This window comes from Trachemys scripta, chromosome 2 (genome assembly GCF_013100865.1).
Source record: "Trachemys scripta elegans isolate TJP31775 chromosome 2, CAS_Tse_1.0, whole genome shotgun sequence".
NCBI lineage: Eukaryota > Metazoa > Chordata > Testudines > Emydidae > Trachemys > Trachemys scripta.
The window spans coordinates 136,826,980-136,846,695 of NC_048299.1; the positions used below are offsets into that span (position 1 = coordinate 136,826,980).

The 19,716-nt window shown below is 38.5% G+C and overlaps 1 protein-coding gene across 1 annotated transcript in view; it reads right to left on the minus strand.

Annotated features, from left to right (window-relative positions):
* The window catches only part of CDH12 (cadherin 12), a gene marked incomplete in the record, with an annotated part of 562,961 nt that extends 552,833 nt beyond the window's left edge, over positions 1–10,128 (minus strand). Inside the window, 1 exon segment of the mRNA XM_034761583.1 lies at positions 10,020–10,128.
* Between the last annotated feature and the right edge of the window lie 9,588 nt (positions 10,129–19,716).

The window sequence follows — 19,716 nt, forward strand, 5'->3', positions numbered from 1 at the left end:
CCATAAAGTTTTATTACTATTTTTATAGTACATACTATGTACCCAATGAACCACAGAAGTCTGAATCCTCATAATAGTTCATCTTGGTAATGCATATTTAAATAACTCTTAAAAGTACATAAATGTACAGTAATTGAAAAGCTAGGTCCTGACCTTGCAAACAAGTATATTTTTGGTGAGTAGTCCCGTTGATCCCAATGGGCTCAGCAAGCATGAATCAAGATTACTCAGGTGAGTAATGGTACAAAGGCTCAGGCTCTAAAAGGGCTCCTCCACCTTTTGTACAAACTGTCAATATCAGTTAAAATAAGTGCAGTCTTGGTAAATTCTCATGTGCAAGGCTATTTCAGTGCATACAAAGAGGTAGAACTACGGGAAGCACCACTGACGCTTTCACACACCCCAAAAGGGAATAGGCTATTTGTGCTACACTTAGAAATGCTGCAGGTGAAACAAGTTTACATTATTTTGTACATGAAATGAAACATAGCAAAATACTTTATTTATATGGCACCAGTGTGCGAGAGCACATAACAGACATGCAGGAAGACAAGGATCTTGCCCCAAAGAGCTTACAATTGATAGCGCCCAGGCAGACTGGGTGATTTCAATGGATCACTATCTTGCAGGACCACAGCTTAAAGAACATATACAACAATGTTATATATATATTTTTTAAAAAGCATACAAAGAACTGTGGCAAGGAATAATGCATGCTTCAGGAAAAAGTTTTAAAAGGGGAATGTTGGGAGACCAGGATCCATCATTCCTATACCACTGGTTTGAATCCTGTCCAACCCTGGACTGTCACTAGCTAATAATTCTTCCACAGCATGTATGAAACAAGATTGTGTCAATATAGACCTTAATTAAATGGTCCAATTGGCAATGACAGCAGAGACATCAAGGGCTGTGGGTATGGAATGGATACTGAATTATCCTCTCATCCCTAAGCCATTTCCTTCAAATCAGGACTGTGGCACATTGTTAAGAGGAGTTTGCACTACCCCTGACTGTACTGTCTGTGTTCAGTAACAGTATATTCCACATTCCAAGTCAGTCAGAGTTTCACTGGGCAGGGTCCACTGACCCCTTGGACTCCTCCTCCAGGCAGTGGGCAACATCTAGGTCCTGTGACTTGCACCCCCATTCTTGTTTGTTCATGCTTTGTCCATCTGTACTTAGTTAAGTATTGGTACTGTGGTCCCTTCCTCCTCCAATGAGACAGCCTTCCACTACTTTGGGGGGCTGTGTCCATCAATCCCAGAATGTAAATAGGCTTTTAAATGGATTAAGGAATAAAAAAGGGGTCACAAACAGAGGCATTGTTTCCTAGTGAATAGAGCAGTGGACTGAGATGCAAGACACATGAGTTCTGTTCCTGGCTCTGTCTCTGGCCTGCTGGGTGATCATAGGCAAGTCATTTTACCACCATGTGTCTCTGTTTCCCCTTCTATAAAATAGTAATCTACTGACCAAAAGCATTAAGAGCTAAGTGTTATTAATTAGTATTATTAATAATCAAATTAGTTGAAAGTTTTCAAACAAAAATCTTTTCCCTATGAAAAATTGTCATTTAAAAAAACCCTGAACTTTTACCACAGAATTGTCAATATCTTCCAAATATTTAATTTTCCCACACATTTTTATCATTTTAATTGATTTTTTTTAAAGGGTTATCAAACATTTTTACTGAAAACATTGTTTGGGGTAAATGAAAATGTTTACTAATAATTTCAATGGTTTCATTTACTGAAAATTGTGTTTTTTTCAGTAAATGAAAAGGTTAAATAATAGTTTCGAACTATTTCAATAAAATTTTGTTAAAATAGATAAAAATGTTACAATTTTTCATGAAATATTGGTCCAATTCAACCCTGGGAAACAGACATATTTGAAATTTCCTGTAAAACTGGTTTACTATTCCCTGCTCATCTTTATGGAGTAGATAGAGAAGTTTTGGCAAAAAATGACAATTTTTGGAAACCACAACCTAAAATGGAAATATTTTCAAAAACTGGAAATTCAGTGGCCTAAATTTTCAGAAACGACTAGAAATTTTCAGACATTTTAAGGGTCTCATTTTCAAAAAGTGTGAGTACCCACATTCTATAAATGGCTTCTTTAAAGTGTCTGAAGTTGGGTTCTCAAGATTAGAAGCACTCCAACCCATTAGCCACTTTTGAAATGTACATATTTGTTTTTGTGTGTGCATGGGTATATGCAGAAATCACTCAATCTTAGCTATGGATATGTAACCAGTGCTCCAGTGTTGCACATGCATATGTACACATATAATCACTCTTACATGCATATTTTGTATCCATCAAAGTGTTAAAGTTACTGTTTGCATATATCTATAGAAAAAGAAGCCATTAAAAAGGAAAAATAAACCAGCAGAGGGAGCACAAGTTAACTAACAATCTGACTTGAAGATGAGCTCTGTGTGGCTCAAAAGCTTCTCTCTCTCACACCAACAGAAGTTGGTCCAATAAAAGATATTACCTCTCTCACCTTGTCTCTCTAATCCATTTAATGAATTATGCAGTCATAACTGATTGCATGATCCATAATAGCGATATCAAGCAAGGTAACAAAGGAGTCACAGACACCTTGGACTGTGTCCTATATGAGTGGAGAGAAACTGTATGCTGTGCTTTACAATAAGAAAGGAAAATATTGGTAGGAAAAAAATAAAGTTTTTAACAAAGCATTTCCAATCATATAATTAAAGAGAAATCTAAATAAAAAAGGTATAAAAAGGTAGTGTTTTAGCATCTCATTAACTACATCATTGCTGTCTAACGTACCAGATACACAAAGTAACGTCCACATCCATTCTCTCTATTATCAAGCAGAAACCCAATGAAATATCAGTATCCTAGGGCAACATTGGCAATTAAATTAAAACCTATGTATTCAGAGAAAGCAAAGGAATGGTCATCATTTTTTTTAAAAAAGCAAGTGTTCCATTATAGGGGGAAAAGTGCAAGTCAAACACAATCTGTTTGGATTATCAAAGAATATAATTACTCATGAATGAGGTAAAAATGGTTTTATGCGAAGCCTTTAAAGTTTTGTAATTTTTTGAGGGGGTGGAAGGGGGTGCAGGGGAGCAAGGCTCAAGCTGAGCTGGCTTGTAGCATTTCAGCAAACCAACACTCTGATGATTTATCTTCTGTTTCAAACCCTATGATTTCGTTCTTTGCCCTCCCCCTGCCAAATTAAGTCTTTGCAAAAAATAACCAGCAAATGTTAACTAAGTGTAAAATGATGCAGAGATGTCTGCCTGAGTCTGAAGAGAGCATAAACAATAGCCCAGAAAGTTTTGAATGGCCCTTTATTCATTTCAATGCATTGTTAATTCTGAAGTTTAATGATGATGATGCTTTAAATGTCAGCAATGGACTATTTCACTGCTGATCAAAGTACAGAAGAAAGAGGAAAGAGAATGTGATTTTAAAGATATACAGTGAGCAGAGTTTCTTTCTGGGTGGAGCTTAGGAAACACCACTGCTCACCGCCTTCCTCCCCCAAAAATGTTGCTGCTTTTAGCACTTTACATTATTCTCTTTTACTGAAGCTCAGCCGTTTATTCAGAATCATCAAGCTGTGCACACAACTAGCTTATACTACCACTAATCGACATTACCTGTGTCTTTACTCATCCATCCCTTCTTTTATTCATAACACATTTGTTATACATTGTCTTAAATTAGTCTGCAAGCTCTTTAAGGCCAGGACTGGAACTAGTAAAAAACTTTGGGAATTGCACACATCTCTATTTTCCCTTCAAAAACGAAAATGTTAGAAAGATCATTTTATTTGTTGATGTATTTATTGCAGCTCTATAATCTTGTGTTGTGTGATTTAGTTGTTTGTTAAAAGAAAACTCCAAAATAAGGAGATAGAGGATTTTTTTCCCTTTTCTTTCCCAATATCCCTTCCCCCATTTCTTCAGGGACAAAATACGGGGGGGGGGGGAGGGGGGAAGCGGAGGGAGAGGTGAAAAAAGGAAAAGGAGAATTGGGAAGAATAACAGGGAGAGAATGAGGAGAAAAACAACAGGTATGTCTACTATAATTGGTGTGTATGATTGCTGCCCATGTAGGCGTATCTGCATTATCTTTAATCTAGCTAGAGTGAGTACCAATAGCCATGGAGCTGTCAGATTACAGGATTCAGCCTGGGCTGCCCACCTGGGACCCCAAGTGCACATGTAGTGAGCGAATCTGTTCTGAAGCCCATAGTGCTGCAGTTTCCCTGCTATTAGTACCCAAGCTAGGTAGATTAAAGCTTGCTCGGGTATGCAGCATGTGTAGACAATCACACCTCTGACTGCAGCGTAGCCAGAGGAAAAATAATTAGGTGCTCACTAATTTTTTGGAACAAACAAAACATAATTTTTTGACCAGCTCTAATAGGGACCCCATCTTTTTATGTGTTTGTATGGAATCCAACAGAATGGAGTCCCCATTCTCAGGGGAACGCCTGAGAGTGCTACCACAATACAAATGTTAAATAAACCTGCAGTTAATGTAATGATCATCAACAGGTAAAGTATTTTGTGGATTGATTCTTTGTAGTAAAGAGTGAACTGGAGGATCAAGGTCTCATGCCCTCTTACCAGAAAAGTGGTGCTGCAGTAGCCAGTTCCTTTTCAATATGACCTTTTAATCCTTTTACTCATTTTTATTGGAAGTCAGTTACCAAATTACAAAGACACAGACAGTTAAATAAACAATATTAGTGATGAATTGAGTTTCAGGATAAACTGAGATCTAGGGAGGGGGAAAAGAAGATGGACTCAATATACATAAATCCCCAATAGTAAAAAATAAAAGTTAAAAAAAAAAAACCACTGAAAAAAAGTGGAACCAATCACATGAACTATACAACAGAAAACACTGATCTTTATGCTCAGATTCAAAATGCTCAGATTCAAAATGCTATCTCAGATACAACCATTTTTTATACATTTTCCTGATAGACAGACCCAGAGGACAAGATTTTCACAAATGGATGCCTAAAGTTGGGCTTTAAAGTCCATATTTAGATGCTTTTAGTGGCCATATTTTCACAAGTGCAGAGCACTATCAAGCTCCCAGTGAAGTCAATGGAGATACACCAGGAACTAAGTTGGCCACGGTCCAAACATTGGGCTCAAACTGTTTGAGGTCTTTCAAGTTTTGCATGATTATTTTTAAGGTTATGGAGATAAGATTATCCATGAACTGTTTTCAAAGGTGTATCCCTCCTACTCTCAAAGTGGTCTTTGATTTCTTTTAAAGCTGTGGCTCATGGTTCCCAGGGGAACATCATTTATGATGGGCCCAATCATCCTTTTCCAAAAGAAAAGTTTATTCACGATTTCAGATTCTGAAATCACAGGTCTTGATCTAGTATCCCTTGAATTCCAGAAAATCACATTGAAGGCAATGGGCCTTAAACAACAATATCAAGCAATATGAATGACATGGATGTGCAACCCAAATGATAAATGTCCTCACAAATAACCTCAATACTTGCTTACTCCCATACCCAACCTTTCTCATATACAGACAAGGGCTCTCAGAGCCAGTGTTGGCACTATAAGACTTCCCTTAGAACTCTAGGGACCTTAAAAGGCAACCCTCAAAGGCACCCAGGTTGTGGAAAGTCTTTGTAAAGGTCTTGAGGGAAAGAGGAGGAGGAAATACAGTCCCATGAGACATCTGATAAGACATAGAGGTGAAGGTTGTTTACTTCCCCAGGCAAAAGATATCTAAAATCTTGGAGGAAGAGTTAAGTTGTTTGAGCAGAGGGAATGCAACATAGGGTAAGGGGTTCTATGATATCAGAGTGGAATGTTGGAATAGGTGGAGGTGGGTGTTATACTCTGTTTTAAAGGTCCAAATATTATCCACTATTAAAACCTCTGTACCTAACTACTGCATTATTCACATGTTCCTGCTTATCTAATACTTAATACTCCCAAATACTTGGGGGGAAAGCCCAGTTATGATCACATGGGATGCATCTGCATCTTAGACTGGGGGTTCCTCTGAGGGGATAGAGGAGACACACAACTATCTACAGTGCATCATTAGAAACCTGAGAAGAAAATGAATAAATAATAATTTCAAAGCTGAGGAAACTGTGGTGGAAGAGGAAGCAAGAATGAGACTAAGTAGTGTCAGACTTCTTTACAATTTGACATCAAACTTCTCAAGTGGCTAAAAGTTTTAAAATGCGAAGGGATACGGATAACTTAAAAAAAGAAATCACATTTGTTTTGACCATTCAGAAAACAAGATGGATGAAAACAAAATAATTTGAGGCTATGTACAGTCATGGGCCAAAATTTCAAAAGATGTGCCCACATTTACATTTTAAGCCCACATTTAAGCACCTAAATATATGACCTGATTTTCAAAAGAGCCAAGCACCAGCCGCACAATGACTTCAATGTGCACCGTTGAAATCAGTGGGTGATGTTGGGTGCTCAGCACTTTAGAAAATGAGGCCAACTAATGTAGGTGGCTAAATAGGGAATTAAGAGACTAACTAGATATTATAAATCTTGGCCTTGAAGCCTTAAAGCTCCACCTTTCCTCTGAAGAGGAAAGACAAATCCTGTAGGACAAGAAGTGGTTTAAGACTCCAGGACTATAATGTGTGAATTCTATTTTTGCTGAAGTTCTTGAGTATTAAATCTAGCTTCCACAGAAGGAAATAAAACAGTAAACACCAGTATAGCTTAATGGGAATCAAGCTACCGTCAGATCAAGACTTCCCTTATAGTTTGTTTTTTCTTGATGGAAAGTGCTCTTATTAAGTGTTCTTTTAATAGGTAGGAAATCTTATTTAATCAACTTTAAAACTATTTTTCCTGTTCTCTTCCCAGAAGGCACATGCCACTGCTAATTGAGAGAAGCTTTTAAAAAAATTGACACCTTTTATCCCTGAACAAAGATTACATGCACACTAAGTTGTAATCCTTGGCTTTGCAATATTGCTTTACGAGGTTAAGAAGATGAATGTTCATTGCTTTTAATCCCCACCATGATTTACGAGGCTCTGGGTATCCTTTCCCCAGAGCATCTACAACTGTGTGGTTGTTCCGCCTGCTGCTTAAATTACAGAGACATCTGCAAAGTAAATTATGGATTGTTGTCTTACAGTCGAGCTGCCTCTTCATCTCTCCTGCAGTATTTCTTTGATTGTAACAAGAGGATTTTACATTTTTACTTGTTTGTTTTCTGTGTTTGTTTCTCCCCAGAGTGGGTGATATTATGATGACCTGGATTACTGCCTGTCATGCTAACTTTCAAACAACATTACTACAGCTGTAAAAGCCCATGAGAATGGTAAGTGGGTGGGAGCTGAATCACCCTGTCTTTTTATTTAAAGCTCTTAAAAGTTCAGAAATCTAGTACTGATTTTCCTAAACTTAACTGAGAATTCTGTGACCAAAAGAAACACTTGAATGTTCTGCATCTATAATGAATACACAACATCTTTCTGTTGCCCTGACTGATCTGAACTATTTTTTCAATATTAGAATTGCACACACACACCCTTATACCCCCACAAATATATATACTCCTATATCAATGCATATACACATATTATATGCTTGCATATGTTTATATGAGTATACACATCTATAAGTTAACCTATACCATATGGTGAACATTTGAAACCTAGCTGTCTACATTTAGGCATCAAAAAGCTACATTTGTACACCTAATAAGTGACTTAATTTGCAAAGATGCTGAGCACCTGCACCCCTTTGATACGACAGTTGTGGGCATTCAATAACTGACAAATAGACACCTTGTTTCAATGGCTAAATATTGATTTATAGGCTAATTTTAGGAATAAAAGTGTTGAAAATTTGTTATGGTGAATATACACATTTGATGAGATTCTCCTAGTAGGCTTAAGCTGACTGAGGTACACAAGCATTCAAATCTCTAGTGAAAAGATGACTTCAGTTTTACTTGCAAATAAAGTGCTGGCAATCTCCATGCTGAAACAGCCAACTGCACTACCCCCCCCCCCCTTATTTGTTATCTTTTGTGGATGATGAATCATGATTCCCGATAATAAGCATGCACTGTCAAGTCTTGACACAAACAGCACTAGAAAAATGTCTAATGCCATGTTGTCTGCCAACATTTCCTAAGAAGCATGATTTATAATTCCAACTCTAATCCCACTGTCAAAAAATTAAGCAAGCAAAGCAAACCACACAGTAATAGGTTATCTAGGGCATTCTCATGAGGCAGGAAATGTATTTTCAACAGCTGATAGCACAACATGCTCCTGGAACACAACTACCAAAGAAACTAATCAAGATGTTGATGACACTAAAAATCAGAAGCTCAAATTATGCATCAGGAAAGAGAACCATCAAGGTATTAGACCTCTGTATTATATCACCAGGTCTGCTTTGATTTGACATACACAACATTGTCGGGACATGTGCCAATTTTATTATATTGCTCTTCCTGAAGGATTCTAAATGGAGATAGGGCTGAACCAAAATCAGAGTTCCAGACAGTCCCAAATTTGGAATGTTTGAGATTTTTCATCAGAATTTTGTGGCCCAGACTCACTGATGAATTCAAAGTATTTTACATACTACATACTGTGCATTTCATTAACTCTTCTGAATGCAGCTGCCTCATTGGCAGAATGTGGCATCTGTAACACCATTACCACTCAACTCTTTAGGACAGAATGTGAAGTACATACTATCGAATGGCAACTACGAGAGTTTTAGACATACAGAATGGAATTCTGCAAGATGGAATTTGGGCAGGCCACCATGACGAATATCTTAATGTGAAGACAAATACAAGGATTATTTAATTACCAAAACCATCAGGACCTTGGTTTTGCATCCCATCCAAATGATGGCACATCCAACATCACACTGTCCCCAGCACTAGGCTCAGACTGTGATATAGTACTGCTTCTGAGGGAAAACAGACATCTACTGAATCACCAACACTACTTTCCTCCTCATGTAGGCATTCCTTGTAGGTATCCCATCCAATGCTGACCTGGTTCAATCTTACTTTCCTCATTACATTGAACAGAAGCATAAACCAAGGTGGTATGACTGCAAATATCCCACATTACAGATGTAACTCAACTACTCCTCCCACCACTCTCTTTGCAGAATGAATTGTTCACTAGACCAAATGGCTAATCTAAATTGATTGTCATCTCCTGGGGATTGAGATGCAGACTCCAAATTTATTTTGATTTCACCTTCAGAGTGCACAATATAACTGCCATCACACATATGACAGCAGTACTTAAAACCGGCTACCTCCATCTGGTCTGAACTTTAAATAAGTATGGAACATTATCAATGGTTCTCGTTCCCCAGCATTAGATTCCTGACATCAATAAAGAAAGAGAAGTTTGGAGTTGGATTCCGCCGTTGATCTAGACAGTAGCATATTAATATTAAAAACATGAGGGAGCCTGTGACATTGTCTTCTTTTCCTCTCTGAAAGAGCTTTTACTGAGGTATGACTTTGAAATGAGACATATCTCATTTGACAAAAGTAATACCCTGCAATTACGAGAAAAAAAACATTATAAAAGTGAAGCTCAAAAAGAAAAAATGAATTTCTGTCCTTTAAGAGGCACTGAGCAGGCTGTAAAAGGACTTTCATTTCCTCCAATCTGCATGTAAATTGAAACAGTCTGAAATGCATGACATACAGTACAGGCATCTGTAAATATAATTCCGTGAGCAGAACTGGTCACTTGTACAAGACTCTGGTTTGGACAGAATATTTCTTTTGAGACTTGCACCAAACACTCTATAATTTCTGGATTCTTCTTTCTTGATTTTATGTGGCAAAAACTGGTTCAACTTTATATACAAACAAAATTGAAAAAAAAACCCTGCATTTTAAACTACAGATTAAATGGATTTGTTTTAGAAAGGATAATTTCATTTAGCACAGGTTTCCAGCAGGTGATGCAGAGAACTGTAAAATAGAAAAGTCTACCTGTGATTATGGTGCCACATCATCCAAGATCTTAGAGAAGTACAGTTCAGTCCTTAGCTGGCCTCATTCTCCAAAGTCATCACTTGATCAGTCACTAAAATCTGCCAAAGCAAACATACAAAAGTAAAATATTTAATGTCAACAGTTTACATTTAATGCATGAAGAAACATATAAAGTATCTGATTAAAATACTCAGTCCTATGGGGGAGGGGGAAGGGAACCAAACAAAAATTACATCTGCAATTTTTTTCTGGATCTTGATGTATAATGTACAGTAAGTGTGAGGGGGAGTAGCTCCTTAAGGTATATGGACTCCAACTGAGAAAACATGCAAAAGCACTGAAGTGCCCATATTTCTAACAAGCTGCCTAAAAACCTGTTGGATTTCTATTGCCAATGCCCATTATTACTGAAGATCATGATGCTAGGAAACCTGTGATAATGTAGATTCACTGTTATATCTGTATTTCCTTCATGCCAACTATCATTCATCTCAGCATGAAAATAAACATACAATGATTTCTCTAATGGATGGCACAGTGATGACATGAGTTAATTGCATATTTAGTGTGAAATGCTGTGTTACGTTCTGATTGTTTTGAAGTTAAACTGGGTAACCACCATGGTTTAGTTCAGAATCACATAGTGACTTAACAAGTGCACCACTGGACTGAAGATGTCATTAGAAAGCCTATAATGGGGTAAGTAACACAGCAAGGCCATGTGACTCTCTCACTTATGCAGCTCTGGCTTCAAAGCTGAAAGAATGAATAGGTCATGAGTGAAATACTTTAGATAGAGTCTTGTGATTATTATAGGATTGACGATGTGCTTAGTACTGTAAAAGACAGTCCCCACCCCTGAGATTTTGATGATCTAGTGGACAGAAAAAGACAGACAAGTCACAATGGTAAATGTAAAAGAAGTTACCCAAGATATCTGTTGATAATGTTTTTAAATAATGTACACACTGGCTACTTCTGCATAGGCGTATTCCAACACCAGAAACAAAAATAATGGTCATGAAGGATAAGGCTTAAGTGGCTTAGCTGAGTTGTGCGACATTCATAGCACCATCCCAAACTGTGCCTAATGCTAAGCAAGAATATCAGTTTCTGACTTCCATGAACATTACCCTCTTAAAAGTCACAGAGTCACATCCCCAAGAAGTTAGAGTTATTTTACTGCAAAATCAATACACAATGCAGTGATGACCAAATAGCATAAGCACCAAAATGGGGAAATTGACATCATTCTCTTGTGGAAAAAAAGAAAACAGCATAACCATTGGAACGTCTTAAAGGCACTGGCAACTGAACAACTCTACTAGTCTTCTGTTCCTGCACTCTGTAACACTGGATGCAAGGCTAATCAGTTTCACTACATTACCAATACAACAAGAAAGCTCTGGGGTAAAATCATGGTGCAGCTGAAGTCAATAGGAGTTTTGCTATTGACTTAATCAGAGTAGGATCCTTCATCAATTTCTTGTTCAGTTGTTAGTGCACTGGAGTTGCTGAAGGAAAATGAAATGAAAAACGAAAAAGAGAAACAGAGAACAGAAAGGAGTAGAAAAGAAAAAGGAAATGAAAGAAACAAACAAAATCCACAATAATTAAGGCTGAGAGGAAAATAAGGAAAGACTGTGAATGCCTAGATGAAAAGAAGAAAGATAAAAAGAGACAGAAATAGAGTTGAGCTGACAAGCAACTATTCACCCTCTATCTTTGGTATACCATGTTATTTTCACATGATAGATAATGTGGGTTACTAGATCACACTGTCCATCAATGCACATACAACACTGGCATAAACATGCACACAGCAAAAATAGTTAATCTATGCATACAAATATATACAGCAGTCGTTTTCAACCTGTGGTCTGTGGAACCCTTGGGGGTTCACAGACTATGTGTAATATTTCCAAAGGGGTCCGCACCTCCATTCAAAAATTTTTAGGGATCCATAAAGAAAAAGGTTGAAACCCACTGATATATAGTACAGGCAGAAAAGAGAAGTAAACTACCACAAATCTAGCTATATTTTACAAATATGCATTTTATTACATAGCTAAGACAGTAGAATGCTAATTATGCATTTATGAATACAAAGCCCAATTTTGCAGTCCTTACTCGGGCTATATTCCCATTGATTTCATCACTGAGCCCATAATAGTCAATCCATCTTCTGTGTATGGGTTATCAATACCATGCCATTTAAACAAAAGCTAGCACCAAAATGTCCATTGGCTTCACTGGAAGCAGGATTGGGTCCCAAGTGATTTGTATGTAATTTTGTATGCCACGTTGTTGTAGCCATGTTGATCTCAGTATGTTAGAGAGACGAGATGGATGAGGCAATATCTTTTATTGGATGAACTTCTGTTGGTGAGCAAGACAAGCGTTCGAGCTTACATGGAGCTCTTCTTCAGGTCTGCGAAACATACTCCGAGCATCACAGTTAAATACAAGGTGGAACAGCTTTAGCTGTGAGTACATTTCCCAGACCTGAAGAGGAGTTCTGTGTATGCTCGAAACCTTGTCTTTCTCATCAGTGGACATTGTTCCAATAAATGATATTAACTCACCCACCTTGTTTGTATTTTTTCCATTAACTTATAACTTCTAATTAAACCTCAGTTTATTTGGCCTGCTAGTGTTCACTTAAGTGAGAATAAATTCCCTTCATTGCAGGAAGTGCTGGGAGAAATTATATGCACTGTGTTATGAAGGATGTCAGACTAGCTGACCAGTGATCCCTTCTGCTTTCAAAAATCTCTGAATCTAATACAAAAAATGTAATAGGAGAGCCAAATCTAGAACTGGTCGGAAAATACCAATTTGTAGAACCCAAAATGTTCTTATGGAAACACAAGTGCTTGGAAACCATGAGAATCATGGTTCTAACCTAGGTTTGGCTCCCAGCTCCAACTAGTGCTCTCAGGGATTTCAGACTCCCTATCACTGGACCCAGGAACCTGTCTGGCCTGAAAGCCATGGCTCTCAGGATCTAGGCACCACAGCAGGGAGTCTGGAAGCCCTTTGAAACCTGATGTAAGCTAGGGATCTCAGGGCTCCTCAGGCCAAACTCTCAGGGTACCTGGCTTCTCAGGTTGCACAAGTTGGGCAGGCCTAGTGAGCCCAGTGGTCCAGGAGTTTGGAATCCATCGGATCTATGGCCCTGGGACAGTGCACATGACTGGACTGCCCCAGAGTCATGGACCCTGGGGTCCACAAGAGCTGCTGAAATGATTCTTGTGAGATTCAGTGCTGCGCAGTAACAAATAGCAGCAGTGAACCTGACATGAATCATGTCAATTTCACTGAGCAACTCCTTCCAGAAACATTGTGTCTGTGTTTTCAAAAGAAAAATATTATTGAATGTCCTCTTCATGGAACATTTCAAAATGACAATTTTTCCTGAAAACTGGAAGCTCCGAATTTCAGCCGGCTCTCGCCAAGTCCTGCTCACCTTGCTCATGAGACATCCTATTGACTTCAATGTTAAAGCAAGAAGGATTTGGATATCAAGTTTTTACTCCCAGAAAAAAGAAGAAAACAACACAAAATTTTGCTTTTCCTTTTAACAATTTACTGGTGACCCTGCAGAATTCTCTAACTCACATTAAAACATGAACATGTTTAGAAGAAAGTAAAAAAGAAACCTTCAGAAGCTCTTTGTTTCTTTGAACCTGCCACCTGATAGAAAGCGTGACAAAAACCTGCTTTGATCTGTCTACCGTAGTTTTGCCTTTGCAGCCTTTACATCTGATCTGCTGCAACATGCACGCGTGTGCACACCCACACATCAAATTTTCACTTTCACCTTCCCTCTGCAGTCAGAAGTCATCAGAAGTTCTCCTAACAAATTTATATGGTAATAATATAAACTTTTTTCTCATCATGTCAGTGTCACGTACTATTGATCTGGGCTTTGTATCAGCAATATTAACTTCCTGAATCAATAATTCTTGATATCAGTTAAAAACAGAAGTCAAAAATTTTGCTTAGGGTTACACACACTGCACTATTCTTAAGAAATACTGTGGCTGCTGATGTGGAAGACAGATATGTGTATTAATATACAAATGAATATTATAATACTTGAATTTTGAAAGCCAGAAAATATTTAGATTTTTAGCATTAACATTGAAAACCCCTATTTTTTAAAATTATGTTTAACATACAATGAGTGCACGGTCCCATTTGTTTTCTGCTTGGCACTTTCTACTGAAAAATACTGACAACTGGAAAGAGATTAGAGTGATTTATATTGCCAAATAAAGACTTGTTTGGTATTGTAGTACTGATTTTTTTTATTAGTTACATTGATTTCATTTAAAAAATCTTGTCTCTAACTATTCAGTTTGCCTAGCTGGAGGAAAAGATGAGCACACACAATATAATGTATGGTTTGGTTTTATCATCTAGTCTAGACTGTGACATAGAACTATACTGCTTGAATACACCGGAAAATACTCATGACCACAGGAAAGTTTAGAAAAACATTTAGAAAACAAAGTTAATGCTGTCAAGATTGTTATCCCTCAGGAAATTGAAGCAGAAATCTTGTTGAACTAAATGATATAGAACCTGCATACTTGGCAGAATACTGTGCTATTTGAATGAGAAATATTTTTTTAAACAAGACATTTAACTGGTGGTCATCTACCTTAGACTAGATTAAATTACAGTTCTCTACTCTATCCTTTCTGCTTGACATATTTGGAACTCTACTAAAACTTCTAACAATTAATGAGAGCTGGAATGCTTATTCAGGATATACACTATAACAGAATAAATGGCTAAAGATTAGGGATGAGCAAAAATGGGGACCTCTGATCGGTACCTTTTTGGCTGAATTCCTTGACACAAACTACCTACAATGGTTGCAGATTGGAAATGAAATTGGAAGAAGACTGTTTACTTTTTGAATGAAAACCAAATCATAGAATCATAGAATCATAGAATATCAGAGTTGGAAGGGACCTCAAGAGGTCATCCTGCTCAAAGCAGGACCAATTCCCAGCTAAATCATCCCAGCCAGGGCTTTGTCAAGCCGGGCCTTAAAAACCTCCAAGGAAGGAGACTCCACCACCTCCCTAGGTAATGCATTCCAGTGTTTCACCACCCTCCTAGTGAAATAGTTTTTCCTGATATCCAACCTGGACCTCCCCCACTGCAACTTGAGACCATTGCTCCTTGTTCTGTTATCTGCCACCACTGAGAACAGCCGAGCTCCATCCTCTTTGGAACCCCCCTTCAAGTAGTTGAAGGCTGCTATCAAATCCCCCCTCATTCTTCTCTTCTGGAGACTAAACAATCCCAGTTCCCTCAGCCTCTCCTCATAAGTCATGTGCTCCAGACCCCTAATCATTTTTGTTGCCCTCCGCTGGACTCTTTCCAATTTTTCCACATCCTTCTTGTAGTGTGGGGCCCAAAACTGGACACATTCGCCTTTTTCCAGTCATCTGGGACCTCCCCCGATCGCCATGAATTTTCAAAAATAATGGCTAATGGCTCTGCAATCTCACCCGCCAACTCCTTTAGCACCCTCGGATGCAGCGCATCTGGCCCCATGGACTTGTGCACGTCCAGTTTTTCTAACTAGTCCTGAACCACTTCTTTCTCCACAGAGGGCTGGTCACCTTCTCCCCATGCTGTACTGCCCAGCGCAGCAATCTGGGAGCTGACCTTGTGCGTGAAGACAAAGGCAAAAAAATCATTGAGTACATTAGCTTTTTCCACATCCTCGGTCACTAGGTTGCCTCCCTCATTCAGTAAGGGGCCCACACTTTCCTTGACTTGTTTCTTCAGGTATGTTAGCAAGAAGAAGACTTTCTTGTTACTCTTAACATCTCTTGCTAACTGCAACTCCAAGTGTGATTTGGCCTTCCTGATTTCACTCCTGCATGCCTGAGCAATATTTTTATACTCCTCCCTGGTCATTTGTCCAATCTTCCACTTCTTGTAAGCTTCTTTGTTGCATTTAAGATCAGCAAGGATTTCACTGTTTAGCCAAGCTGGTTGCCTGCCATATTTACTATTCTTTCTACACATCGGGATGGTTTGTTCCTGCAACCTCAATAAGGATTCTTTAAAATACAGCCAGCTCTCCTGGACCTCTTTGCCCTTCATGTTATTCTCCCAGGGGATCCTGCCCATCTGTTCCCTGAGGGAGTCAAAGTCTGCTTTTCTGAAGTCCAGGGTCCGTATTCTGCTGATCTCCTTTCTTCCTTGTGTCAGGATCCTGAACTCGACCATCTCGTGGTCACTGCCTCCCAGGTTCCCATCCACTTTTGCTTCCCCTACTAATTCTTCCCTGTTTGTGAGCAGCAGATCAAGAAAAGCTCTGTCCCTAGTTGGTTCCTCCAGCACTTGCACCAGGAAATTGTCCCCTACACTTTCCAAAAATTTCCTGGATTGTCTGTGCACCGCTGTATTGCTCTCCCAGCAGATATCAGGGTGATTAAAGTCTCCCATGAGAACCAGGGCCTGCGATCTAGCAAGTTCTGCTAGTTGCCAGAAGAAAGCCTCGTCCACCTCATCCCCCTGGTCTGGTGGTCTATAGCAGACTCCCTTACATAAACTACTATTATTTAAAATATTATACTCCAGAATGGTGTAAAACACATTCTAATTCATGATCTTTTATGTCTGCCAACAGCCCTGGGGATATGGATGTCCCAGACAAAGGCCTGGGACTGTTGACAGGTATCTATCTACTCCACAGTTTCTGTTGTCTCCTCCACTCCAAGATAAAACAAACAAACAAAAAAAATAGTGCCACCAGCTTTTGTATTCTAGTGCTTGTTCCTGAACAGCCACAATATGGTGCATTAATTAAGAAAATCTCCATACATGAACAGCCTGCCAGGTGTTATGGGAAGTGAAGTGGCCATATATTCCAGACACTTGAGGACAAACCAAAATAGACCTCAGCACTGGGTGCTCAGAATGATTCTCAGACGGGAGTCAGAGTACACAGGAACAGAATGAGCGGACAGAGAAAGTTTATGTTGATTCACATATATAAAAGACAGCTATCCAAGAGAGAAAGGAAGACAGGTCAATTATTATTTTTAACCTTAATATTGCTGTTTTTGATGTCACATCGACCTGGCTGCATTCTTAAAATAAAGTTAAAGTAAAAATCCGACAAACATTAGTATCCTGTGCTTCAGGTCAGGCACTTCAGAACTGGAAAGTAAGATTAGATAAGTGAGGTATTGATAATTCAAAAGAATGATCAACACATATTGGGATATTGTCAGTCTTACTGTAATCAAACAAAGGGAAAATACAGAGGACCTATCATAATACTCTTGGAAGTTTAGGAGATGAGGTACATTACTATAGTAAATTCAAATAAATCAAATAAAAAAATCATTATTGGTGGATAAGTGACTAGGAAATACAATCTCATAAAAGATATGGACCTATGAATAATGTAGATTAAAAGGACCTCGCATTGTTTGATTATAGGTACATATAAATATATTGCACTCTGGTTGGATTAATTATTTATCAGGCAATTCACTTGTCTACCTCTTAGATGCATTCAGTTCTGCTGTATTATTTGTGGGACTGGCATTCCAGCTTGCTTTCTTTGTCAAGTCCATTGTGCACCAGCATGTATTCGTCATAAAGGAAAGACTTTCAACTAAGGTAAAGATGAGCTTTTTGTACCCATCACGCTTATGTGAAAAATCAGTTGAGGACAGACTGTGATCATAGACAGAAAGGCTTTTCCATCCTTTACTTTACTAAATCATCATCTTGAGACTGAGCTTATCTAACATTGTCATTGTCAATGAATTTGGCACAAAAAGTGGGAGTGTACTAACAAAATTTGCAGGTGACCCAAAGTTGGGAGGTACATTGACAATATGGAGGAGGATTGGAATTTCAAACAAGAACATTTGGATGACTTTGAAAACTGGAGTAATAGAAGTAGGATGAAATTTACTAGTGCAAAGTCATGCACTTGGGGACTAACAACAAGATTTTTTACTATAAACTGTGAACATATCAACTGGAAGCAACAGTGGAGAAAGGCCTGGGTGCATTGATCAATCACAACATGACTCAGCTGCTAATGTTATGTGTTTGTGAAAAAGGCTAATTCAATCCTAGGATGCATCAACTGAGGTATTTCCAATAGAGATAGGGAAGTGTTAGTGACATCATAAAAGGAACTGGTGAGGTCTCATCTGGAATACCATGTGCAGTTCTGGTCTCTAGTGCTTAGGAAAGATTAATAAAGACTGGAACAGGTGCAGAGAAGGGCTACTAGGATGATCAGAGAAATGGAAAACCTACTTTACGAGAGGAGATTCAAGGAGTTTAGCTTGTTTAGCCTAACCAAAGGAAGGTAGAGGGGAGATATGGTTGATCTCTATAAATACATTATAGGAAGAAACCCCAGGGAGGGAGAGGAAATATTAAGTTAAGGGTCAATGCTGGTATAAGAACAAATGGATATAAACTGGCCAAAATAAGTTTAAGCTTGAAATTAAAGGAGAGAAGGAGAGTGGAGGCAAAATACCTAACTTGTTTCAAGACTGAGTTTAATAAGTTTATAGAGAGGATGGTATGATGAGATTGCCCACAGGGCCCATCTGAAACTTCTGTTAAGAAATATCTCCAGCAGCCAGAGATAGGACACTAGATGGGGAGGGCTCTGAGTTACTACAGAACAGCCATGGCTGTTGATGTTTTCATGCTTGGCCATAGGCATATCTCCAAAAGATATGGTTTTAGTCACAAAATTTTGTAGAATTCTTAGCAGAGAAAAGTTTTTAAAAGTATCTTTCTGCCTGTGGATAAGTAGTAATATCTGGTCCACACTGTCCCTTTGTTTTGAAGGAACTTCTATAATAGTAAGTATTGTGCCATTAAATTTTTTTTTAACCTTTCATCATAGGTGAAAACTTTTATCACTTTTGTTGCTCTCCTCTGGACTATCTCCAATTTATCCACATCTTTCTTAAAATGTGGTGCCCAGAACTGGACACAGTATTCCAGCTGAGGCCTCACCAGAGCTGAGTAGAGTGAGAAAATTACCTCCGATGTCTTACAAATAACACTCTTGAATGATATTAGCCTTTCTAAAAACTGCATCACATTGCTGACTAATATTCACTTTATGTTCCACTATAACCCTTAGATCCTTTCAGCAGTACTACCACCTAGCCAGTTATTGTCATTGTGAATTTGATTTTTCCATCCTATGTGAAGTTTTTTGCACTTTACTGATTTCAGACCAATTCTCCAATTTGTCAAGTTTATGTTAAATTCTAATCCTGTCCTCCAAATTGCTTGCAACCCCTCCTAGCTTAGTGTCCTCTGCAAATTTTACAAGCCTACTCTCCACTCCATAATTTAATTCATAATATTTCAGGGGTAATGTAATACCCACAAGCCTGCTGACACTCATAGAACCACAGTGGGCTGTATTTAAAGGACTGAGGGCTATGTTCATCCCTTTCCTTTTACTCCTTTATGAATGAAACTTGGCTTCAGTTCCTACCTACTGAGCTGGGTCATCTCTTTCCATCCTTTTCACTTCTGTTTGAATGCAACTTGGCTATTTTGGTCACATCCACTCCTCCTAAACCATGTTTAGATCTTTTCATCTACTGTCTCACTTTCAAAATGGTCTGCTAACCAATGGCAACTGGGGGGAACGTTTACT